The sequence below is a fragment of the Rhipicephalus sanguineus genome, chromosome 9 (assembly GCF_013339695.2).
Source record: "Rhipicephalus sanguineus isolate Rsan-2018 chromosome 9, BIME_Rsan_1.4, whole genome shotgun sequence".
Taxonomy (NCBI): Eukaryota; Metazoa; Arthropoda; class Arachnida; order Ixodida; family Ixodidae; genus Rhipicephalus; species Rhipicephalus sanguineus.
Genome location: NC_051184.2, coordinates 89526387 through 89553468, shown reverse-complemented (window position 1 = coordinate 89553468; position 27082 = coordinate 89526387). Strand labels below are relative to the sequence as shown.

General features: G+C 46.7%; 1 protein-coding gene across 2 annotated transcripts in view; it reads right to left on the bottom strand.

The window, feature by feature from the left end:
- Positions 1–27082, bottom strand: part of LOC119405994 (multiple PDZ domain protein) — a 352266-nt gene that overhangs the window by 137806 nt on the left and 187378 nt on the right. The gene's annotated exons all lie outside the window — the stretch shown is intronic.

Here is a 27082-nt window from a genome sequence, read left to right as displayed (position 1 = left end):
CATCATCACCACTTATCATAATCAATGACTTCATCATCACTTGAATACGTTCATCATCAGTACAGCCGTCATCATAATTGTTCATAAGGCCTCTGCTTGCTAATGGATGCGCTTCAACGTGTTCGTCACCATCTTCCATTACCGCCATCATCAGCGCTTTTATCGTCATGGACAACGCTCTCACCATCAACATCATTCAATTAAGGCGCATCTGCTTCCCCACAGCTCTGCTTCGGCGTGTTCATCCTCTTCACTATCGTTGCTGATCATCATTATCAAAGCGGTCATTGCTATGTTCAAGTTCAACAATTTAATAATCAGCAGCAGCAGCGTTCTATAGATTCCATTCCTTGGCGATGGCTGTGCTTCAGCGCGTTTATTATCGGAGCTCTCCAAATCAGAACATTCGCTTCCACAAGGCAACTCGAAAATTATGGTACATATGTGTTCATCACTTAGTCCACGTCTCGAATAAAGTAACTACATTATAAACACAACTTCCAAAAAGGCGTACTTAGCACTTCTGCAGATACTTTTTTGTGAAGAACCGCACGGCGGCAAAGCGAGTCCTACTACCTAAAGTCCCTAGATGTTGAAAGAACAGGGAAAAATCTAGGGACTTTACTACTACCATTCGGCGTTCTATCAACTTCTCAGAAGAACTCGGTACGCCTGGCCTCCACAAACGTGGACGCCGCAGCGTCAACTCAACGTACAAAACTTCGGGCGCTCACGTTGCAACAAAAGTTATATAAAGACAAGATAAAACCTTCCTCTTCTCGAATAAAGCCAAATAATTCAAAAGCTCTTAGGCATTTAAGGTGAACTGATAAAAAAAAATGCTGGCGTACACCTCGATGGACGACTTCAGGAGAACACGATTGTTCGGTGCGCAATTACCGCTGTTTGTTCACAGAAGTTGTCACATGGAGATGTTATGAAATGCTGAAGTAATGCCAACACTTGAAATTGATTTTTAGGACAATGCGTTGACTAGCTTAATCGCACTTCCCTAACAGACATAACGTCGACGCCGGGATACGAAGGGTTAATAAATTATGATGGTGAAATTAACGAAATTACAGTTCTCACAGTACAGTTTATCAGTCTAAACCAATTCATATTTTGGCTTTAGTGTCCCTTTAAGTAAATACGAATAACAACAAAGGTATCACAACGCGATAACTCCTACGACAACATACCACCGTTTATTATATTGGTGTCTCTGCGGCTATAACACACAGCGCAAATGCGGGATAAGGAATGCATCTTTAGTGAAAAGCCGTGACACCTCCCAAAATATTTCCCCGATAATGCGTCTTCCCGGTTATAGCGTCCACACAGTCAGGTCGTCGTGTTTCCCCGCCAAAGCAGCGGTCATCGTAGGCTTGCTAGATTAGATTAAAACAAAAAAACAGTAAACTTCCCGTATTCATTATGAAACAGGGTGGGCGTGCTAACACGGTTAGAGAAGAAGACTATACAAACAAACAAACAAACAAACAAACAAACAAACAAACAAACAAACAAACAAACAAACAAACAAACAAACAAACAAACAAACAAACACCGGCATTTATGTTGTTGTTTCGTTCTCTTCTGTTGTGTCTGGGTCTACACGCCCACCATATTTCACGACGAATCCCTAAACCAACTATAGTTAAACTTTATGTTGTTCTGAACTTTTAGTGCGCATCATAACCGCAGCGACGCAGCGAGATAAAAAATTGGGAGAGAGGCATTCAGTCACGCAGCCAGCCTTGGCAAGCCAAGCTCTCTGTGAAGCCGTTACCTTTACGTTTTTTAAAATTTTAATTTTTTTTTACACTGGTATTAGTCCTGAACACGTCGCCTATGACAGAGGGCGAATCCGCCGCGATTCGGAGAATGTTCGTTTTGCTGCGCAGCGGTACAGCTGTAGGTGTACTATGATGCGGCTATCATGCGTTGGGGTCGGCAATTCTTTTTAAAAAGCTGTATACGACTAGGTGAAAGCAAAGCTCATCCATCCGTCCTATGTGGCACAGCGATTGGGCAAACGTGACTACTCACCACTGGTCCACTAAAGATGAAGAAGTCGTCCGCGAGCAAACAAAAAAAAAATTGGAGAAAGACTTATGGGACTCAGAAATTGGGCAAATCCAACTACTCACCACTGGTCCAGAAAAAAAAAAAAAACAACTGACAATGAAGAAAACACATTGGCGGCAAGCACCAATTAAAATTTCTGGACAGACGTAACCAATAATTGAGAAAGACTTTAGCAAACCCCGGTTAACCCAGCGATAAACACCTGGGCCGAATGTTTCATCTTCGCAGTACGGAGTGCGTGGGCGGTGTTCCTACTTTTTTTCTTCGTTTAAACCATGCTGCGCTGTGCTCGTATCCTTCCTCTATGCCCGCAACGCTTTGAATATACAGTTCACAAAGCACGGGAGATACGAGAAGTAGAAATAATTACGACAGAATCTCGAAAAGGAGACCCCGATATCCAGGCTAGCAAAAAACATCCTCTTTGTTTTTTTTTCCCCTTCGATCAGCTGAAATTCTCGAGCAGATCGGTCGGCTCCAGCGCTTGGCTCGACACAGGGCAGCGACAACTCCAGAGTGAACAACGTCCCCAGAGATACTGATAATAATCTTTAATGAAATTCCCAGAGAGGCTTATAGCCTGGTTTGTGGCCTGGCCTGCTACTCCAAGTGTCGGGTCATGACTATGATGGTAATCAAACAGAAGTAGCGGCGTGCAGTTAGCGAGACGGTGTCCGCATCAGTTGAACCGATACGGTTTCGTGGGAACCACGTGCGCTGTCTCAGGCAGATGCTGACGGCGCCGCGAGCAAGACGAACCTTCAGCCGCGACTTAGTAGCCCACGACGCTAAGTCGGTGCAGAACCTCGCATAGTCTGAAGCCGCGTGTCAGCGTTGAAGTTTCTCCGAGAGCCATCGCCTTCGCACGAGAGCAGCAGTACACACGCCTAATGTATGTGTGTGCATGTATGTATGTATGTATGTATGTATGTATGTATGTATGTATGTATGTATGTATGTATGTATGTATGTATGTATGTATGTATGTGTGTGTATGTATGTATGTATGTGTGTATGTATGTGTGTGTGTATGTATGTATGTATGTATGTATGTGTGCATGTATGTATGTGTGTATGTGTGTATGTATGTATGTATGTATGTATGTATGTATGTATGTATGCGTGTATGTATGTGTGTGTATGTATGTATGTATGTATGTGTATGTATGTATGTCTGTAGGTATGTATGTGTGTGTGTATGTATGTATGTATGTGTGCATGTATGTATGTATGTATGTATGTATGTATGTATGTATGTATGTATGTATGTATGTATGTGTGTGTATGTATGTATGTATGTGTGTATGTATGTGTGTGTGTATGTATGTATGTATGTATGTATGTGTGCATGTATGTATGTATGTGTGTAGGTATGTATGTGTGTGTATGTATGTATGTATGTATGTATGTATGTACGTACGTACGTACGTACGTACGTACGCACGCACGCACGCACGCGATGCCACATCCTCCATATTATCGTTCGTTCCTAGTCACAAAATTTTTAGTTCCGACTGGGGAATCCCTTGCTAAGGTGTACATTGCTTCATTTTGTTATTTTGGTTTTTTGTGGCCCTCTTGTTGATTTACAAGTGCTTCGTTGCCCACTTTTGCTGTAGCCCTGAAGTGGGGCTACAACAAACGTAAACAAAGAAACAAATTAATACTGTAAAACTACGCACTAATACAGGCGCCTGCATTTGCAGACATCACTATACATATACATATATATATATATATATATATATATATATATATATATATATATATATATATATATATATATATATATATATATACAAGTGAAGGTGGTTTGTTAAATCAGGCTTCCCCGCAACGAGACACGGAATTTGGAGAAGCCAACTTCTTGACCGGTTGCTTGAGCTTCGACACGAGAATTCCTCATAACAGAGGGCACTCGCGTGAACGATGGTTCTGGCGACAATGTCATAGAGGCAGAGGGCATTTAAACGAACACGTGTAAGGTTCCCGTGATGAATGGAACTTTTAAGTCGACCCATGCGATGCTTCGCATCCCCACATGGATCCCTTTAGTGGGAGATGGTGTAATATTTTTTATTACAGTGTTAAAATAGCGGACAGTCCACAGTTATTAACAATTACTGGGGTTTTACATGCCAAAACCACGATATGATTATCAGTCAGGCTGTAGTGTAGGGCTCCGGAAACTGCGGCCATATGGTGTTTTTTAAGGTGCAATGATGTCGCACCGTACGCGCATTTCGCCTCCGTCGAAATGAGACCGCCGTGGCCGGGACCGAACCCGCGACCTTCGGGTCAGCAGCCGAGCACCGTAACCACTGCACCACCGAGGCGAGAGAGGGTTGAGTTCGCAAGAAAGCAGCGAACGCGACAGCACCGCCCCCGTCGCCACTTAAAACCACGTGCGTCTTTCTTTCTTTTTTTTTTTATTTCTGCCATCTCGAACTCATCTCCGCGACCGATCTCCCGCACGCACACCGGGCAACATCTATTCGAACGCACGAAAATTATTTCTTTAAAATATAAACGACGAGGGCAGAGGACGGGAGAGGAACGATGGCGGTGCGATTTGAGTATATCGAAGAAACCAAAAAAATAAAAATAAAGGGAGGAGAAAGATTACGCGAAAAAGCGGTGTGGGCGCGGCACGTCAGAATCGACGGAGGAGGGCGCACATTTAGGAGAAACCGGAGAGAAATAAAAGGAACGCCACCGCCGATATCTTTTCCGCGGTGCGCAGTGTACTTCCCTACTACACTCCGTCTCACTCTCTCTCTCTCTCTCTCCCCCATCTCCCCTCCTCTCTCCCTCGCCGTATTTTGTGTCGAGCCTCGCACAACTCCCGAAGCATGCGCCAAGCTTCCATTAAGGGCGCGCGCACGAGAGGTCTGGCGGCGCGGGAGGGGGCAAATTGCGGGAATGGGGGAGGGGGGGGGGAGGGCAGCGCGCTTTTGGACCATCTGTCTACGTGCATTTCCCCTTTTTCCTTTCCACGATGCAACTACCCTTCCAGCCTATCGATATACGGCAGCGACCCCGAGCGAGGCTGAGAAAAAAAGAAAAGTGAAAGAGAGAGAGAGAGAAAAAAAAATCTCATAAACACGTACAGACCGCGGCCGCAATCGACAGCGCCGGGCTCTCCTCCTACATAACTGAGCTTCGGCAGGCCTCTCCGTGGAGCCTTGCTTGTCGTGAGAAACGAGACCGGAGTCGCAGTCTAGGGTATGTAGACACAGCACGGAGCTTTAATAAGGTCGAAAGCAGGGCCGAGTTGGAATTGACGCGTATACTTTGTATCGGGGCAGAAAAAAATAACGAAACAAAAACGATTTAAGAAAGCGGTAAGAAAGGTCACGGGACGAGCGCTGCTCTCTGTAAAAAAGAGACATTACTTTAAAAGAAGTGTTCGAAATTGAAAACACCAACTGCTTGCGCAGGCCTTTTGTAGGCCACATGGGAAAGAAAAATGTTGCAGAGGATACCTAACATATTTTTGTGAGATCAGAACACGAAAACGTTTGTTTCGGCTAAGTTTTTGTCAGATATGGGTGCTACAAAGCGTTACTGCCGAGTTGTGTTATAAAAGAACGAGGCAATGCAAACGGGCGAATTGTGTTTATTAGCGCGACAGCGTTAAAGAGCTTGTTTCGCAGAAATTCCGGTGTCGGCGTCGGTGGTTGTGAGCGAAAAATTAGTGTTGTCCGTGACCGAGAAATCGAGAACGATGCAAATAAAATAAACATTAAATCTTTGGTTCGAGTGAGAATCGAACCTAGACCTTCTGTGTGGCAAGCAGGTGCTCTACCACAGAGCCACGCCATTGCTTAAAACAGCTTTGAAAAAAAAAAACGATATATGAACGTCTTGTACTGGGAGGAACCTCCTTAACGCCCGTAACATTGCGTGGAAGAAGCATAGAATCGCGCCAGGCGTCAAAACATGTGAATTACGCAACGAGTGGGTGTTTTAAAGCCCCACCCATTACAAAGCACTCAAACATGTTTAATCATAAACAACAGCAAAAACATCAGCAAAGTGAGCAGCGGCGTAGGTTCGCGCGTTGCCTTACGGACGCGTAGTCCTTTCGCTGATTCGCAAAAGGAAGAGTTATGGCGTAATGGGCACTGTGCAACAGTACTTGCAGTAGGCATTCTAGGATAGTTTGAAACGGCCAATGTTACGCGCACAGACGTTCGTTTCCGTGCGGCACAATTGAGGCATGCACCAAGAACCGTAGCCAGGCTAGCAGTTGAGAAGGCGATGATGCGCACGGGGCCCGATTACGCTATCACGTTCTACTCTTGAAGACGAAGCTCACGTGTCCTCCAATTTATTTACTTTCTTTTGCGTGATTCGGCATCGGCAAGAGTAGCACGTAGTACGACCGCCACTGCGGTCCCTCGACTATGCGATGATTTCGTGTGAAACGGGCGCATCGGAACACAAAGAGTCCTTCAATTCAAAATATGAGCTACACCGTAGTGGAGGATACCGGATCAATTTTGGCTACCTGAGGTGTTTTAACGTGCACCAAAATCTCGAGTACACAGCTGTCCCAGCATTTCGCGCCCCATCGAGATGCGGTCGCCGAGGCCGACAATCGAACCCGCGTCCTCGAGCTCAGCTGTGCTACTCCTCGCCTGCCAAGATACCACGCCCTGTCTATTTAAGTGAAACAAACACCTCAATCAAAGATGCATGCCGGTACCAACAAGACTGCTGCACCTGCTTTAACTTTTTTTTCTTTGCCTCCTGTATTCACAGAACATAAATCCCTAGTTATTTCATCTAAGAGGAAAATGTGATTACTAACAGTAGCGCGCTCAAAACGCACAGCCGCTTCCAAACGCGTCTGCGCGTAGCAATAGGCCCCTTTAAATGTAGCTTCTCCACAACATCACTGTCTGTCAGGAGAAGCCTGCCTCAAGAGTTGCGGTAGCTCGCGTGCTGAAAGCCGGTGGCGGCGCAAGCGGGGGGCACGGGGGAACCCCCTCCTCCCCTCCTAACCCCTCCCCAATCTTCGCCTGCCCCCCTTTCAACCCCCCCCCCCTCATTGAGCGAACACAGTCGAAACCACCCGGCCCCCGAAGGAACTCACTTGTCGTAGGTGCCCGGTAGCTCGCGTGCTGAAAGCCAGGGGTGGTCCAGTGGGATGCAGGGAGGGACAGGGGGGGGGGGGGGGGGGCTATTATTTGCCTGCTACCTTTTCTCTCCCCCCCCAAAGATCAAATATAGTAGAAACGCAACGCATAAGTCCCCCCCCCCCCCCCACCCCCAAGGAACTCACTTGTCGTGGGTGCACCCCCCACCAAAGCTAAAAAATAAAAAACCTTGCACCACCCCTGCTGAAAGGTACGATTCACAGCGAACGCTGCATCAGTGCAGCGCCGCGAGGATCGTAAGCAGAGTAACAAGAAATGAAATCCGACGATTACGGACACAAACCAGTCGTGCTGTTTGTAGAGCCGTCGACTCAATGCGACACCAGCGGACTACAACGTGGCTACGCTCTTTGTCTCCTTCCTTTAACGTCGATTACCAGCCTACAAAATATTCCCACTGCATCCTATTTTTTTTCCCCTCTGCACGTATACAGCAATCCACTGTATCTTCGTGCCACCCCATTATTGGGCCATATGCCGTGACCAGCGCCTCCTCTATAGAGGAGACGCTGGTCACGGCAATGGTACGTAGAGCGCGGTTATGGCCCACCGAATTTTTTACGGCTCGTAAAGATAGAAAATCACAGATGAGGGAAAAATGCGCAGAGTGCTGAGCTTCTAAAACTTTATTTTTGTTCTCAGACAGCCTCTTTCTATAGAAAAACTTGTCAAAAAGAAACGCAACAGCCATGCGCACAACAGAACCAAAATCATTTCAGAGAACAATAATTTGTTAACGACGAGATAGTTAAAAGGAGCTTGTCTGCGATGTGATAGATGGGGCTGCCCCAACTACCTCTTAAAGAATTTATTTCCCCTGCGTTATCATACTCCTAATGCAACTTTTAAGGCAAAGCTTTATATGGCGAAGTTCTGGACGATCGCGTCCGGGGACAATAAGCGCATAGAACAGAAATTTTCAGCGAACCGATTACTTGGACTAACCCAGCGTTTTTAGATCGAAAAATAAAATGGCCATGGCGTGAAAGTAAACATAAAGATGCGTGATTTCGCCGACACCGCAAAACGACGCGAAAAAAAAATTTGCTTCAAAGACAAGAGCACTTGCGTAAGAAACGAACTTCATGCCATTTTTGTACTTGGAAACAACTGGGTTTTTCACGTACCACATGATTTCATTTTGAAACCGCCACTGATGAGTTAATATGCGTCATGCGCAAGAGAAACACCGCGATCTTTGAGTGCATCTCTCTTTATTCGCTCAATATAGTCAATAATGATAATATATAAATTCGCGATAGCATTGTTCACTATACCAGACCAACCGTAGTCGCAGCTCCGTTGGCTTACATCTTCACAGCAGAGGAAGGGCTCAGATTTTTTATTTTTTATAGTCACCCTCTTTAACGCAAGAAAGTTTCAAAGAATCAAAGACGTCGCTATTGCCGCACGACACCGTCGCATCGGTCACTGCCCCCCACAGACGGCGCGTGTGGCCGGTTCAAGCGCACTCTCTCTCGTTTCCCAGCCAGGAAAAAAAAATACCTTAATAAACAGAACAAAAGAGGCTCTCAAAGCGCCACACAACACACACACACACACACACACACACACACACACACACACACACACACACACACACACACACACACACACACACACACACACATGCACACACATCACGCACGCACGCACGCACTGGCAACGAGCAGGATGGCAAGTCGCGCATCTGCCCCGCAGAGGCACAGGCGCAAGCCAGGCGTGCAGCAATGCGGCGCTCTTTGTCAGGTCAACCAACGGTCGACGGCCGCGCCTCTACGACGAACGACAGCATGAGGAGGACTACGCGAGAGAGAGAAAAAAAAAAGGAAAACGCGGAAGAGGAAAGTCGTCTTCTTCCCCCGGCACGTCAGCGGGCGTCCTTTGCCCTTTCGGAGTCCCGGGGCCCCCGGCGCGCGTCGAAAGGGCACCCGGTCAGTGTGCCGCCGCTGTCTCCTTCTCGCCCTCAGCCTCTTCCAATCCTCATCCCCGGGAAGAAAGAACACTGCGGCCCCGCAGAAGGGACTCCGAGAGTTTCGCGGAGAAAAGGAATCGAGTCTCGAATCTCAGAGCCCAATCGAAATGGGGCGTGCGTGAGCGGTGTTGAGATTTCCCGTGCAACCAAGGATGAAGTTGCGCTTCAAAGAAAATCATGCACGGTACAGACGGTTTGCGCTTACAGAAATGGATTTAGACTGTCTATAGACTGTCTAAAAATGGGTTTAGACAGTCCATAGACTATAGTGTATAGTCTATAGCTAGCACCCTTACAAAAATATATTTAGACAGTCTATAGACTGTCTAAATATATTTTTGTAACGGTGCTAGCTACGTTGGATGCTCGCGAGGATGCATATACTACGAAGCGAGCCCGTTGCACAAAAGCAGTACAAAATGTGCGGCTCACATCAAGTTCACCGTGACGTCACTCTCCCTCCTCTTTACATGCCTATATTTATTGCTCACAAATTAGCGTGGAGTATCAGGCTGGGCGCATTACACTCTGACCGACCTCTGCGTCTTTCTTTCATTAAGGGTTATGCTTTTTCTCTCTCTATCAAAGACAAGGTGATTGAAAATGTAAATAGACATCAGGACATCACTAAAGAGAAAGAAAGAAAGAAAGAACAGAAACACTAAACCAGATTTAAATTATGGAAAAAAGGACAGAATGACCACGGGTGTTTACAAACACGGCAACGAAACAAACCTACAAGGACTTTCAAGATGTGCGTGATAATGCAAATAGCAGGAACCTTATATATGAAGCCCGAATTGGCTGCCTGTGCACAAGAAACTACCGGAGCAAATATTGTGAATAGTATGGAGGCACGTGTGTTTGCTGCAACGATGGTCCAGAAGCTATATTGAACACATTCTAATGGAACGCTAGAATATTAACCCAGCAATACGCGTAGAAAGGCGTCCGCTTCTCAGATGCACTGGGATTCAAAGAGCAGTGAAGTAGTATTTGGTCAGCCTGTAGAGATAAGCGACGGATATTCAGAGTATTGACGAAAAAAAAAAAAAGGAAAGCAGGAAAGGGGTTGATGGAACTCGAGCGGTTGTACGCGTAGGTAGCATTACAATATAGAAACAAGCTTCTACGAGTAAGATAAAAAAAATATATTAGAAAGAGGTTTATGACAGCACTGCGCCTAGTATCGCAGTGACTGAACGGCGAGTAAACTAACAAAACAAAATGTAGACGTATGTGGTGCAATGTACCAGCTATTTTAATACTGTCAGTAAACACGCTCATACAGTTATACAAAAGTGCGAATAGTTGGCCTTGTTGATTATACGTGCTTAAAAGGAACAGCGCAAGAAATGACTGGGACGTACCGAAGAAGACGCACACGGAGCTGTACTCCCAAAAACTCGTATTTCCAAAAAACAACGCACCGCATATATATTTCCACGCGCGCATACTTCTTTATTTTTGACGTGCTAAGGTTTCACCCATAAGAACTGTTACCACGGCTCGTCGCAGGCCACGCCGCATTGTTCGGAAACTTCGCGATTGCTTCAGACTGTTGTGTTAAATGGACACTAAAGAGAAACAATGAATTGAATTAGATTGATAAAGTGTGCTCGGAGAACTCTTGTGTAGTTTATTTCACCACCATAGGTTTATTATTAGAGGAGAAAACAAACTTCAAAGTTTTATTCTTAAATTTCGCGCCGCACATTGTAATTCGTGACGTAAAAGGTTTCAAAGAGCATTTAACGTATTTTTGGCACCACTGGTTCGACGAAATTTCCACAAAATCGTTATGTCAAGTCTCTGGCCCCTTCAGAGGACAATGTACTTCGATTTAACCGATTAGGAACTACGTAGGCCCAAGCAGGCGCCGTCAAAAATACGTGACGTCACGGCAAATGGTGCGGGAATTCAAAGGTGGCGTCGCCACCTGTATTTTCTTTTTGCGCGTTTTCTCGCTTATTAAGCGTCTTCTCGCCGCAAGCGTGGTGTTTTTGGTATCGCGGAAGACTACTTTACTAATGCGAGAAAAATCGTTTTGCTCTTTAGTGTCCCTTTAAGATTACGCAGAGGAAACGAGTAACCGAGTTTATTCTAACACTAACGCGAGCACCAGCGATAACTCTGGAAGGTTCGACAAGGGATGTATAAAAGCCAATGCATTTCGCAGATGAGCGGTTCACCGACGGCCGACGACTGTGATTGCCGCTATCAAAAGAATAATAACTGTTGGGGTTTAACGTTCCAAAACCACGACATATATGATAACGAGAGACGCCGTAGTGGAGGGCTTCGGAAATTTCGACCATCTGGGGTTCTTTAACGTGCACCTAAATCGAAGTACACGGGCCTCTGCATTTTCTCCTCCATCGAAAATGCGGCCGCCGCGGCCGGGATTCGAGCCCGCGACCTTCGGATCAGCAGTCGAGCACCATAACCACTAGGCCACCGTGGCGGGTTGATCGCCGCTATCAGTGTACAACGTGTAATGTCACTTTTCATTTCCTGGGCACAAGTTCACCCAATAAAGAGTTTTGTCTTTCACAGCCCGACTGCTTCCTTCTTCACCGTCACGACCACGTGACAATATACATACCGTGTTCACACAAGATAGCATAGATAGCAAATGCTTCACTGTAATTATATTGAAATCACCAGCAGTACTACATATTTCTTGGGTATAAATGTCTCGCCATCTGTCTTAGTAAACGTAGTGCTGCTGGTGGCCTTCAGTATTATGGTGAAGCACTTCCTATCTATGGTATCCTGCATGATTCGGTACTATGTGAGTGGTTATATTGTGTAAACATGGTATATATATTTGCAGTGCGTTTTTTTTTTTATATATACAGTTGCTCAGAGTACCGCGCCATGTGCGTCTTTTCTATACGTCCTGTAGTTCTTCGTGCTGTTCCTTTAAAGGGAAACTAAAGGCAAATAACAATTTGTGTCACAGTGAGAGCCAAATGTTTCAGAACGTCTAAAACGTCAATATTATCAACTGCAGCGCTTTACTAATCGAGAAATTAAGGTAAATGTAGGACACGATATGCGCCACCAGTGGGACATTTTGGAATGAGCCCGATGACGTCAAGAGACCCGAGTACAATTAATCACTAGTACTCAAATTACTTATAATAAAAAAATAACATTCCGTGCATTACGAGACGTAAGAAAATGATGCTCGTGCGTTTCTCTTTGATTCGTGGAAAAAAAAAGAACTTGGCGTTACCGAACGGCGCGGGTAGTTCAAAAGTTCCGTTTTCGCCGGGATGCGTTCCGCGTCGCGTCTCAGCGGTACACTTTCCGCGAGCGCAGTCGCATTCTCGTGGCTGTTTTCGTTAACCGTCCCTCTCCGCGCCTGAAAGCCAAACGAGTCGTCAGGCCAACCAGGCGCCTTGAGCACGACTCCTCCGAGGGGGTGAACATTGGTCCGACGTGGATTACGCAAGCGAAGGCTGCGAACACAGATTTCACGGTGTACACGGGCTGATCGTGTCGCATTTCGGCGACACGGCGCACCAGCGACGCCCACGGGGGCGCCCGTATTCGCGCACAGACGGCCGGATAGCATGCAGCTTCCCGACACTATAGCAGTTTCCGAGTATCAAGAGCTTCCGCGGAAAACATCGCATTATACAATGCAAGCAGCAGCGGCGAGCAAAACAAGCATAACAGGAAGTTCTTGCCCGCGTTTCCGATGGAGGCGCAATGTTACCAGATAACGGGAGGTGTTGGAAGCCACGTTAGTGTTGGCGTAGCACCCGTAAAAAACGGCGTTGGAGAGTGCTTACGACTCGAGTCCTTGAGAGGCAGGCGGTCTGAATTGCGCTAACAGTACGCGGACCACTAAAGCGTGATTTCATTTCAAACTAAGCATTTCATTGGCACGAAACAAGCACTACGAGTTTCTGGAATGGTATTTCAAAGGTCCACGCCGAATCGTATTTTGCCTTTAGTGTCCCTTTAAGCTTATATACAAAGTTAAGGGCGAGGGGGAGGGGAGGACGAAATACATGTTGAAAGAGTTAGCTAGAATGCTCGATTGCGATATATGAAATAACACATGATGATAATACACAAGCCAGGTAGCTACTTGTCGACGAACCATTTCAAAGATAATCCATCGGCGTCGCAGTTAAGTTTCACGTGCGACACTAAAACAGGCGAATGCGCTCGAAGGGGTTGGTGACCTCCGCTTGCAAGGCACGGGGACTATATTCGTAAGACGATCGCGCGAGCAATTGCAAAAGCAAATAGTGTTGCATATATATACGAGCGGCGAGCCTCTAGAAGATATATTTCGGGAGATTCGCTGGAAGAGGAACGTTAATCCCGTCATATCAGGGAAAAAATAAGCATGTGCGAGTGGATTACCGAGTCGAGAAATGGAAGAAGCACAGAGCGGTACAACGTGGCACTGGAGCAGCTTGGGGAGAGGGATCGAGATATATTGACGGAGACAAGAAAGCTCGGATAAGCCTTCGGGCAAGCGTGGTGAGAATGTGAGACGGCCGTATATGCATAAACGAACGGGCCGATATTAGACGGTCGAACAAAAGCGGCCGCCTCAAGTCCGGCGCGAAGATATCGTCATGGCAACCTCCGGTGTATACGGGGGGGGAAAAAAAAAGAAAGAAAGAACTCGAGTTCGATGCCGGCCGCGGTTGTCGTATTTCGGTGGAGTCGAAATTCTATGGGCCCGCGTATACATGAGAGCTGTGAGTGCACGTAAAATAACCCAAAGTGGTCGAAATTACGGTGCCTACGGCTGCGGCGTCTTTCATAGCCTGGTGTCGCCTTTTGTGGAAGTTAAGCCACATAAACCAAACAAAAAGATTCAGAGCTCTTCCGCCACTGTGAAGATGGAGGCCGGAGGCTTCGCACATGCCGCAGTAATACACTCCAGGTAATTCACTCGCACATGCTTATTTTCCTGGCATTGGCGTAGACAGGAGGGGGGAATCATCTCAGCGTGCCATCGAGTGAGCGGGGGTTCTACTCCCCCCCCCCCTACCCCGGACATTTTCAAATTTGCATGTGCCCCCCCCCCCTTCCCCCGAAATAAAGTTTCTGGCTACGCCCGTTTCCCGGGGTATGCCGGGATACTGAGGGAGGCGACATAATGACGGTAATAAATTTCCGCTGTACTAGTATCGACAACCTCAAGTGTACACTGAGGGCTAAAAGTGACGACTAGAACTAGCTACGTCGTTGATTGTAGTACAGTGTAACAGTAGGCTAATGATGGCCAGCGATGGCTAAATAAGGGCTTATGTCAGCTAACGTACTCATATGTTGCTTAGGAGATTACAAGTAGCACTCACTCCCTGTCCCCCAGTGTAGGCAATCGAAATCTTTTTCTGGTTAACCTCCTTTCCTTCTTCCTTTCTGTTTCCATCCTTCCCCGTTCGACAACTGCACCAATAGGCAGTGTCCGCTTCAATTATTGTATCATTCTCATCACTAGTTGTGCGAATCGTTGAAATCTCCATTTGGAGGCACCGCGATTGAAATGGCTCGAACTTCTTTTTTTTTTTTTGCGTTTCTGCCCCACCTACCAAAATGCAGCCGCGGGGACTCGAACCTGTGCCCTTCTACAAGGCTACAATATTACCAACGCCACTACGGCACTGTGAAAGTCACCACAGCGCGGTTCCCACCAAACTTGATGTCCTCACGGCACTCATCGCGATTAAGTCAGACGCATTGCCCGCCCGAAAGTGCGAGCCAACTTTTCAGTTTTTCTGCGACTCAAGAAATGTGGGCCAAGAGAAAAGAAAGTGAAGAAAGTCCGGGGTGCGTCCTGATATATGACGTTCTAAATTTGCTTCTTATTACCGTTCTTTAGGTTTTCGTGCTGTACTGTATGTTTTATTTTTCTTTGTCTTATCTTTACTCCATTCGCCTTCGAGATGTCCCGCCGTTATACGCACGTCGAGAGGCTGCAGAAAAAAGAAAGAAAGAAAAGAAACTGGCCGCCTGCCGAAATGCTGTTTAGAAAGAGCCGGGGGGCTGCCTAATCCGTTTCATGCATCGCTGTCGCGACTCCCTCGCCTCCTTCCCATCCCGTCCACCAACTGGGCATTCGGGCTGGAAGATTTCCCCGGCGTGCTTGCGTTAAAATTAATCGGCCCGGAATGCGGCGGTGTGGCGGCCGGCGTTTCAAAGTGACGCTCTCGGTTCGCGTCCTCGGCCACACCACCACGGCTCCAGCTCCGGCCGTTATAGCCTCGCCTCCTCGATGCAGCAGTTTATAAACGGCTTAGTGACGACACTTACGAGGTTTTTAGTGAGGCGGCCTGACAGACGGGGGGACGGGGATGGAGGCCCGACGCACGAGGGCGCACTCGTCGGCTGTTGCGCGGATACGGAGTGGAACAAATTGGTCGAGAAAATTGGCGCCGAAGTGTAATTAAGAGGGCAGAGAAATTGCGACAAATTTCGATACGAGAAACTGTACTGTGCAGTGTGCCACACACTGCACACTTATGATGCGAGGCAGAGGAGTGCTGTTACACGTGTGCTTTTACGTCACATTGTTATAATACGTTTTTGTTGCACGAACTTTTACATTGCAATGTGCTCGGCTGCTCACTCGAAAGTCGCGGGTTCGATCCCGGCCGCGGCGGTCGCCTTTCGGTGGAGGTGAAATGCTATAGCGGCCCGCGTACTGTGCGATGTCAGTGCACGTTAAAGAATCCCAGGTGGTCAAAATGTTCCGAGCCTTCCACTACGGCATGCCTCATAATCATATCGTTGTTTTTGCACGCAAAACCCCACGAATTATTGTTAATTACTTTACATTGCTGTAGAATGAGATATACATGTTTATCTGTGCGTTTATTTGTCGAGTTTTGTCATAGGTCACAACCTTACGACGACTACTATGTAAGTGAAGAGGACTTGCTGTAGCCACTGAAAGGCACCAACGTATCCTTAAATATATTTATCTACAAAAAAAAAAACATATCCAACAGTTAGCCAACACTTGGCAGTGCCGGTATTGTGTGAGTAAACACGGTATGCTTCACAAAAACCACACACGTCAAGGTTAGTTAACGTGCTCGTGTATATCCGGTCATCATTATAGCGATATGCGGTAGATTCTGCGCCACAGCTGGCGCTACACGACATTACAATCGTCGCTCAGCCAACGCGAGCTAACATTAGCGATCGTACAGCAAACTAAGCATTATCAGCACGTACCAGCCGAGATTAATCAGTTTTGACCAGTGCAAAACAGTGTTCGTAGTATGCGAGTAGACGCTGCAGGCAAGGTGCTGATAATAATGCGACAAATTACGATAGACCTGGCACGGCCGCTCAACCAATCTCCGTTCACTATGCACTATCTCCAGGACTGGACCACTTGTAACGCGTTATGTTGTAGAGACGGCCGGACGGAGGAACGGGCGGCAGTTCAACAACGCCCACAAATTAGAATCCTAAACATATATCGCTAAATGTAAGGGTAGCCCTGTTTAGCAAATGCAACGGCATAGACCACTTTTGCACGGAGCTTTAAGGGATCTCTGAATGTAAAAAGAACGAGCGCGTTATTAGATGCGAAGCATCTTATGGCGGAGTTCGATCCGGTGGTGGTGTGCGGTGTGACCACCCTTACTGCGCATGCGCAAACCCTCTCCACACACCTCCTCTCCGCTCCCCCTCCCCCACTCCCCCTCTGAAACGCGGGCTCGACATGCCGAAACGCTGCTTCGCATCGCCTCATGGTCCCCTTTAGAGGGAGATGGTGTAATTTTTCTCTCCTGGCGTTTCCCGTCTTTTGAGCACAGCTCGTGACGCCAGCAGTCTGTTCACGTGACGTCATGACGAAATAAGCTCTCGATTGGTCCATATACGAGAGATACGAGTTGTGAGTTATCTCCGACCCCGGTTTGCTGTACAGTCTCACATCCGTTCTGCCTTGCCTCGCACGACCATATCGGGCGCGATCGACTGATTTCACTTAGGCCCAACGCTTAGTGCTGACGTTGTCCACGCGTTTTATGAAGGAATAAGTGGCGAGGAGGTGATAGCGGCTGTAGGAAGGGTAGCGAAGAAGAGAAAAAAACCCCTTTCTAGTCTTTGGTTCTTGGCCAATCCCCCAGTGTGGGTATGAGCCACCGCTTCCAGGGTCTACTCTACTCTACTTTGAACTCGGTGTGGTCTAGCGCCCTATAAAGCTTAACCACAAAACTAAAGTAATTAAAAAGTACACAGGCTTGACGAGGAGTTTGACGAATCTCTCTGTATCGCTTCGGTTCATTTGTGTCGCTTCTTGGATCGGAAGGCTGTCAAATGAATAATACCCATAAATTCTGATAATAAATAAGCAGCTGTTTTCACAACATAGGACATCACTTATAAGAGAAACATAACTACACATAATATTTGGAAATATATAATAAGTAGCCTGTAGTGGCCAAAATATTTCAGTTACATGTCTGAAGCTTTCTGCCGATATGTTTTCGCCGTACTTTAAGAAACATGTACATAAAAGGCCTTAATAAGACTAAATTATAACTTAGTGTTCCCGGGATTTAATCTGTTATTAATTATGCAATCGTAATTAAGAACGCTGGCCTGATAAGGCTTAAATATTGATACCACGGGTGCGATTTTTTTTTCTTTCTTCGATGTGCTTGCAGTAACATACGTAAATTTGGATGCCGCAGGATCACTTCATCAAAATTCGCGACTAAAGGGGCCGCACGGAACGGCTGCGATAGTGGCGGTTATGCCAGCATGGAAATGACACAGAAAGTTTTACATAAATTATAGCCTCTAACTGCCGTCCTGGTTTCAAACAGGTTCGCAAAATGTGACCAAAGCTATGTCGCCTTAGAAATGCAACAATCTGCACAGATTATATGCCTACAAGTAGAGACACACCCACTGCCTTGCTCCAACGTGAACACTTCCAGCGTCATGACGTCACCGACGCGGTATAAAACATCCAGGAAAACGAAGCGGAAACCGTGAACTGGAGTTAGAAAACCTGTTATACAAAATTACTAAAAGCGTTCAAGCTCAGCAGTATTCTTTACAGGGTTTGGAGGTCCCGGTCCTACATTAAACAAGGATATATTTTGGTACTGCGCACTAAAAAGAAAACACTAAATCAGTCTGAACTGGTAAATTATTCTCCCAGAACTTCGCTGTCGTCCGTTTCGCCCATCACGGATTCATATAATGGGAAGATAAAATCAAAGTTTCATTTTGGAGCTTCTCGCTGAAACAACTTCACGTCAATGTCGGCGTGACGTCACGGATTTCTATGTACATCTTTTTATTAGTTCTTTTCCTTGTTTTGGGCACACTGACTCAATAACTGGCGCGTTAAGTCTCTGGAGCCCTCAAGCCCTAACCACACGTACGCGTTACAACGCGTCAGCGCGTAGCCTCGGCATCATGTCGCGTTCCTAAGGAGGGAGAGGGCGCGCAGCTACGTTTAGGTGCCACCTCACCCTCCACAGGGAGAGGGCACGCCATACGCTGACGCGTTGTAACGCGTACGTGTGGTTAGGGCTTAAAGGCCTGACCACACGCACACGTTGCAGTATGTCAGCGCGTGACTTTTTCACGCGGCGTCGCGCCCTCCTCCTATGGAGAAAGAGGGCGTGCAGCTTCGCGTAGCCGCGCGCCCTCTCTCCCCATAGGGAGAGGGCGCGGCGCCGCGTCAGAAAGTCACGCGCTGACACGCTGCAAAACGTACGTGTGTTCAGGCCTTAAGAACACAGCTTGAATCATTTTTACTGTATACACTTAACGGACACTGCAAAAATCTATAGGACACCGCAGCAGTTCAGTGCGAGAACCTCCATGGTGGCGTCGCCCCCTGTACTTTCTCCTTGCACCACTTTTTTTTTTCGCCTTCTCGCTGTAAGAGCGGTGTTTTTGTTATAGCGGAAACGTAATTTCCCAGCACAAGTGATATTTTGCTCCTTTTGGCGTTCCCTCAATACACTTTAATTCACTGACACGAACACCGATTGCCACTCTTTCTTTCCCTTCCAGGCCCTGTGATTCCAGGCATGTGATATCGGAGCACAAGTTTACTTAAGATAAGGAAAACTTAACTGTCAAGATAATTAATGAAAATGAATTGAGTTCACTGGACGATTTTGAGCAGCTGGTATCGTTGCGGCGCCTGGCGGAGCAGATCTCAACCACGCGCTTCTTTCTACGCGGCCTCCGAGATCCGCTTCGGCAGCGCCGACGAAACACGAACTCAAGGAATACACCAGGGTACAAGAACGCTCACCTACAAGTGCCACTTGCCAGGCAGCCAAGTCAAGCATTAGAGTCGCGTCCAATATTTTTTAAATGCGAAGCATTTCTTAGCGAACCTCAGGCACTTTGGCCGTTTCTTTCTTTCTATCTATCTATCTATCTATCTATCTATCTATCTATCTATCTATCTATCTATCTATCTATCTATCTATCTATCTATCTATCTATCTATCTATCTATCTATCTATCTATCTATCTATCTATCTATCTATCTATCTATCTATCTATCTATCTATCTAGCCGCCTACGTCTGGGCGCTCTCCTGGTCGTCTCCATAACTTGTAATAAACCAAACTTGGCATATCAGGGGATCAGTGTATGACGAACACGATTCACTGGTCGTGACATGAATAACGCAAAATACCTGCCGCCTACGTCATGAAACCCTTTCTCTCAGTCACGTGTGGCACATACCCGCAAACCACAGTTGTGCGGGTATGTTGTGCGGGTATGTGCCACTGGTGATACCGCGTCTCAACCAATACAGTAACAGCGAACACAGACATTGACACGGAAGGAAAGTGATAATAATAATAATTGTTGCGGTTCTTTGTCCTAAAACCACGATATGGTTATCAGTGACGCCGTAGGGAAGTGCTCCGGAAATTGCGACCATCGGGTATTCTTTAACGTGTACCGACATCGCACAGAAGACGGGCATCTAGCATTTTGCCTCAATCGAAATGCGACCACCGCGTCCGGGATCGAACCCGCGACCTCCGGGTCAGCAGCCGAGCACCTTAACCGCTACACCACCGCAGCTGACGCAAGGAAAGTGAGGAAGCTGAAGACAGAACACCCCTCGATGTAGCTCAACTACCATCCACTCGTTCACGTGGTCCGCAACGTGGACTACGTGGATTACGCGAAAACCGAGGTGAATGTTCCTACACTAAATCTACTGAGAGAACCAGGCATCTCATCATTACCGGTGACTTCAACATTGATTTATCATGACCCAACAATGATTGGTGCTTATACTGCGTGAAAGACGGCTTGGATGTCGAGAGGGCATCAAAATACGTCGCTGCCACGTCCACCACAGGAAGCATCATAGATCATTTAATCGTAAGAGGCATCCAGGATTTCCACCAGCTGCACTGTACCTCGCCCTTCACTACACTTAGACTCCTCATAGCCGCGATCACGAACGGATGCGATTAACAAGTCCGGTCCAGCTGGGGGTGCTTACTGGTCATGTTGATGATGACCTTGTTCAAGAACTGTCAAGAAACCCTTCTACACATACACACGGGCTCGTGAAACGTGCTTGCGTTCTCCGTCATAACGGACAAGTATAAACATAACAACTGTAACTGTGACTGTAGCGTACGTGCAGTGTGCCTGCGCGTTCCGCTCGGCTGTGTATATATCTAGGGAAACTTTCCTGAATGAAGCTTAGTTGAGACTAACGCCTGTCCTGTGCATCTTTGTTCCTTCTTTGTCCTGTTAGGATTCGCGATATCCAGTATTGAAGAATATAAGCACTACATATCAGCTTACCGCGTCTGGTGTTGGTAACACCCATGTTGCTGTTGGTACCGTTACGCAGCTGTAAACAATTGGTTAAATATTACATTTGCGACTCTTCAACATATGAGCGTATACCACTTCCATTTTTCTCTTGCGTCATTCCGTAACGTTTCGCTCAATGTGAAAAATTACGCAACAGTCACCATCCCGCGCGTGCTTCGCATAACATCGATTCCCGCGGTACGTGGGATCTGCCGAATTTTTTTACGATTTGCAAGTTCGCTTCTCTGCACTGTGCATCTGTCGAACTAATGTTAGCGTTAACAGCTCACGTAAAGTACTACAGCAGTAGTGCCGAAATATTGAACGCGTGATTTTACCACGACAGCCACGCCCACAACTTCTTTTCCGCGTTATATGAGGCTAACGAACTGAGCTTCTCGTACAACAGCGGTGCTCTTTGTATTTCGAGAAGGATAAGTTACCAATACACGAAGAATTCGTTCTCTCTCTCTCTATCTTTAGTGTCGCATTAAATTATTCAGGGCAATTTCGAGGGCGGACTTGCAAGCATTTCTTCTGTCCGCGCGCTTTATGAAGGTCCCGCCGGCTTGCATTCATAACGCGAAGCAGTTTTCAAAAATGCAGCGTCCGTACCGCTTTTTCGGCTAAGCCTTAAAAATACAGTTTCCCACCGCACCTCGTCATTCACGAAGGAGACCGCGGGAGCCCATGGATGACGTCGACACCGCGCGGCGGCGGCGGTAGAGGCGTTTCTCGGGGAGTTGCGATCGAGAGCTAGCTAGGCCTGAAGCATGCGGCTGCAGCTCCGGCGACGACGACACCTGAAATATTCACCCCAATCAGCCTCTGCCCCCCTCCCCCCTTTCTTTACCCCCCCCCCCCCCATCCCACTCCCTCACCAGAGTGGTGTTATCTTTCGGGTCGGCGGTCGCTTTTCGAGACCGGAGGGGGCGGCCGCCATCATAAACTTTTCACACGCAGTTTGGCGAAGGGCGCCCCACGGCGGTGGCGGAGTATACGTACACAGTGTTGGTGGAAAAAGAAAAAAAGAACCGTCAAAGTTGGGCACGTGCCCAGTGTACCGCCGTATGTCAGAATATGTGTGCCCCTCTTGCGAAGTGCTTTTCGTTTCTGTTTTCTTGTTTTCTTTTTCTTTCTACACTCATTCCGCAGTCTTCTTCTTCTCGTCTCATACCGCAACGCGCGAAACGTCATCGTGAATATTCACGAGTTGATTACGCGGGGTTCCCGCGCGCGCGAAACGCAATCGCGGGCGTTTCAATGAGAACGAATGACAGTAAAGAGAGAGAAATAGAAGGGAAGTGTGAGTGGAAGTGATGAAGACGACTCTGGCGCGAGTTGATAGTAATAACGCAATTAAGCACGGGGACAAGTAGAATACAAGAAAGAAATGCCCCCCCCCCTCCCCAATAAAAAAGAAAAAGAGAGATAGAGAAGGATATTCGCTCTACGCGCTTAAATTCCGCGATATCGTTACTTCACGGTCACTAGTTTGCTAGTTATATAAGCGCGGAGTTGCGAAAATTCACTTGAACCGATTAGATATGCACCCTTCTAGGATTAGTTAAACAATACAAATATATCGGAGAACTCTAACTGCGACAACACACACACACACACACACACACACACACACACACACACACACACACACACACACACACACACACACACACACATATATATATATATATATATATATATATATATATATATATATATATATATATATATATATATATATATATATATATATATGCAAGGATGAAGTTCAATGGATCCAGTGCGAAATGCAGTTGAAAGAGAGTGACTCTGGTTCACTCTGACGAGGACAGGCCGTCCTGCTGAAACGTTAGTAAAGCTTGTGTTTCGCACGTTCGTCGTCCTATCCACTGCATATACATAAAATTTTGAAATTAACGGGAAAAACTGATGACAAAAAAAAAAAAAAACTGGAGGAGGCCCTAACCCTTGTGTTAAGTGCCCTGGTGTATTCCTTGGGTTAACTTCGTGTTTCATCGCACTGCCGAAGCGCATCTCAGAGGCCACACAGAAAGAGCGCGCGGGGTTGAGATCTTCTTCACCAGGTGTCGTAACGATCCCAGCTGCTCTTTCAATGAACTCGTTCAATTAACTTTCATTTTTACACTGACGGTTAATTGGCCCTTACGTTAAGTAAACTAGTGCTCCTTTATCATATGTATCTAATATAACCCTTAACCTGAACCAGAACAATCGATTTCGTACAGTTTTCATTTTTTAACGATCTATATGGAATTTATCTTTTTTTTTTAATTTCGCAGAAACTGGAAGTCGGTGGTCGATCGGAAGTCGTTGCTTAGAGGGGCCCTGCAACACTTTTTGAGCATGGTCAGAAAACGCTGCCATTCGGAGGTCGACGCTCCCGAGAACACGCAAGCCAAATAATATAGCGCAGCGCGCGGCCTGGAATCTACAATCAATTCTGAAAGTCGGCTCGAAATCGTTCCCTTTTCTCTCTACAAATGATGTCATATACCCAAATTACTGCGCCATATACCCAAGTCCGCGGCCGTTGGCTGAATTTGAGCATCGCGAGCTGAATAGTTACCGTGGCCGCCGCGGGAGGCCACCACTTGCCCGCGCGCGCGTTCGCGATCTCACTGAAAGTAAGCCACGCGTTCGAAGAAAAAAAAAGTGCTCAAGGTCATGACGCGCGCTGACGAAAGGACGTATCTTCTTGCCTCTTTGTCATCCCCCTCCTGCGTAGCTTTCAGCTCGCTCGCTGGTACGAGAGGAGAGAGAAAGCGCTTGAAGCGTGCGACAAATCCCAGTAACTCCGCTCGTACTTGAGGGATCCTAAAAACTTTTTGCGGCATGTGATTCGTGAATCGTCATGCGCTAATAGTGATAGTATTCCATCATATAACTCAGAAAAGTGCTGCAGGGGTCCTTTAAGAAACAAGTGTGCCACTTGTGCCACTAATAAGGTAAGAGTGCAAACACGGACACAAATATAGAGACGAAGACTACACATACGTCGTTCGCGTTGTGTCCTCTTGTGCTCGTGTTCGCACGTCTACTTTATTTTATCATGGAGCAGAGACGGCTGGCGATACGGCTGGAAATACCTGCACCAGCTAGACGTGGCGTCACCACATTTGACGTCGTCTTCCAAAGGGCCTGAATACAATTATTATTTTTTTTTAAATCCGTAAAGCTCAACTAAATCCACGTATATCCACGTAAATCCATTTATATCAAAGGGGTACTGACACCTTTTTTCGAAGGCGAGTTTGCTCTGCCATACAAATCTCCTGTATGCAGAGACGGCTCTGAGCAAGGGTGAAGCTCAGCAAATGCTAAGATATTTTATTTTCATATTAAAGTCAATTTTTCCATGGCGCACCTACCGACATCGACACTAGCTTGACGTCAGACTACAGTACCAATTCTCGTGACTTCGCGCAGCAGTCTGGCTAGTTGTGATGACGTTAGGTACCAAAACTTCCAAGATGGCCGCTTGTGCGTCACCCATTAACGGAGCCACGGTGCGGAGCGGCCGTGTAAACGTCACTACATGTTGTGCGAGCACGTGACGAGAAACTCATACCATGTCGTGACATCAGGGTACAGTAGGAACCGAAACTAGTTTTTAAAAGATACTGTAATTACGTTTTCAGGGTGCACTCGCGCTTAGCCCTACCTTTTCTAGGCTCTTGAGGGCTTGACCCTTCATGTTACGCAAAAAGAAAGACAACTGAAAATTTTCGTGCCAGTACCCTTTTAAGACCAGCCTGATACAGAATTTCGGGTATACTTTCCAGAACCTTGAATGACCAACAACGGTCTAAATAAGAAAGGATATACATTAAAATCAATGACTGAAATAGGTGACGCCGTACAGATGTGGAAGCGGTGGGCTTTCGCGGGAGTTAAGCTGAATGGTTAATTAATACAAAGCGCGCATTGCAGAGATGGATATTCTTGAATAGGGATTGTCTCTGGAGCCAACACCTCGACCAGTGGTCTTGTTTTTTCAATGCAGCAACTGCTTACCTAATTTTTGCACTTGCTCTCTCCTCCTCCGCCTTTGTGGTTGAGTAACAGTGCCCGAAGTACACGCGCTAAGGTGGGCCCCGTTGCTGCCCTGACGAAGACAATACCCCTTGTCGAGGCGTTGGCTCCAGCGTCTTCTCCTGAAATGGCAATATAGAAACGCAAGAGCGGCCAGAAGCACGTACAGCGTTCAGTGTGGCTAGTTGCTGCGGTCACCCGCCACGGTGGTCTAGTGGTTATGGAGCTCGACTGTTGACCCGCAAGTCGCGGGACCGAATCCCGGCCGCGGCGGCCGCATTTTTGATAGAGGCGAAAATGCTCGAGGCCCGTGTACTTAGCTTTAGGTGCAGGTTAAAGAACCCCAGGTGGTCGAAATTTCCGGAGCCCTCAACTACGGCGCCTCTCCTAATCATATCGTGGTTTTGCGACGTTAAACCCCAACAATTATTATTAGTTTATGCGGTCACCTGTCTTTTTTTTTAAAGCCGAAAGCCCTACATGCCTCATCAAACATGAAAGTACAGTGTACTAAAACAGGGGAGTGCTCGGAACGGCCGCAGCACCAATGTACAGAAAGTAAAATCCAAACATGGTCAAGCCGCTTGTGGCGCTGCGATCAGTAGTCTGGGAAGAGAGGCTGACGAAAATGAAGAAGAGTAGATGGGCAGATAAGGTTTTCAGGTATTTGTATAGAAAAAGCGTTGACACGCAGTGGAGAAAAAGAACTAGGAGGCTCACCAGTAAATATACGGCTGGCAGTGCGGGCGATATGGCAACAAGGAGCATTACGCGGAAGGTCAGAGAGGCGGAGAGGACTTATTGGATGACAGCGATGGAAAAGAAGCCGGCTCTGAGTAACTACCGAAAAGGAAAAAACGAAATAAGGAGGGAAAGGTTTTATGATAATTCAAGGGGAAGCGCTTTACTGTTTGAAGCAAGGTCGGGCTGCCTTAGAACGCGTAGTTATAAAGCGAGATTCAGTAACGAAGAAGAACAATGTACATGCTGCGGGGGAACTAAGGAAACGATGGAACATGTACTGATTGAATGTGGCGATATTCACCCAGGTATACGTGTGGGCACGAGTCTACATGAAGCCTTGGGTTTTAGGGACAACAATGGAAAGCTGAACACGCCCGCGATTGAAATAAGTAAGAGACGGTTAGAGTATTGGTGGCAGAAAAGTAGAGATAAAGTACAAAAATAAATAATTGGGAAAAAAAAAGGTCATTCTGCCTTAAGAGGCAGAGAGATGGACCGTGATTTTTTTTTGTTGGTATAATAACATAGATTTAATCAATGTAGATAAGGCATTAGGACAACATGAAACAAGGAAGTTTTTGTTTTTTTTTTCTTTTTTTTCTCCTTCGAGCCTGGTGGCAGACATGTCACCGCTCCGTTATAAAGGGGACGCTCATAGCATCCATCCATCCATGCAATGTGTAAAGTGTGCATGGGTAGAATGCCCGCTTCCCACAAAAAAGGCCCAGGTTCGAATCGCAGATGTAGATTGTGGTTTTTATTTTTAGTGTCACTTGTTATAGCTGTATTGATAGTCCTTTGTTTCTTAAAACTAGCTTCAGTTGCTACGTATTGCTTCAAAAAGTAACGCAAAACGTGAAGTCTCGTTTCGAGTCTCGTATTCGCAAAAATCTCGGAGGCCATACTTTACGTTTTTCTTGAATGCCGTGCGGTGGCCCTGCAAATAATTACGCTCACGGTCAAATTTCTTCTTGTTCACTTCGCATTTCACGTTCAATCAAGGAGACCGAAGAAATGGCCATAGTGCTGGCCATTATGAATCCAACTACCCACACTGTCCTTAGCGACTCCAAGAGCGCTACTCTCAGCTTTGTAGGGGGAAGTGTGGGACTAAATATAGCCAAGGTCCTGAGAAACTTCAATCAGAATGATAGAACCAAACTCAATCTGGTTTGGGTCTCCGCTCACTCGGGAAACCCCGGTAACGAGGAAGCGCATAAAGTGG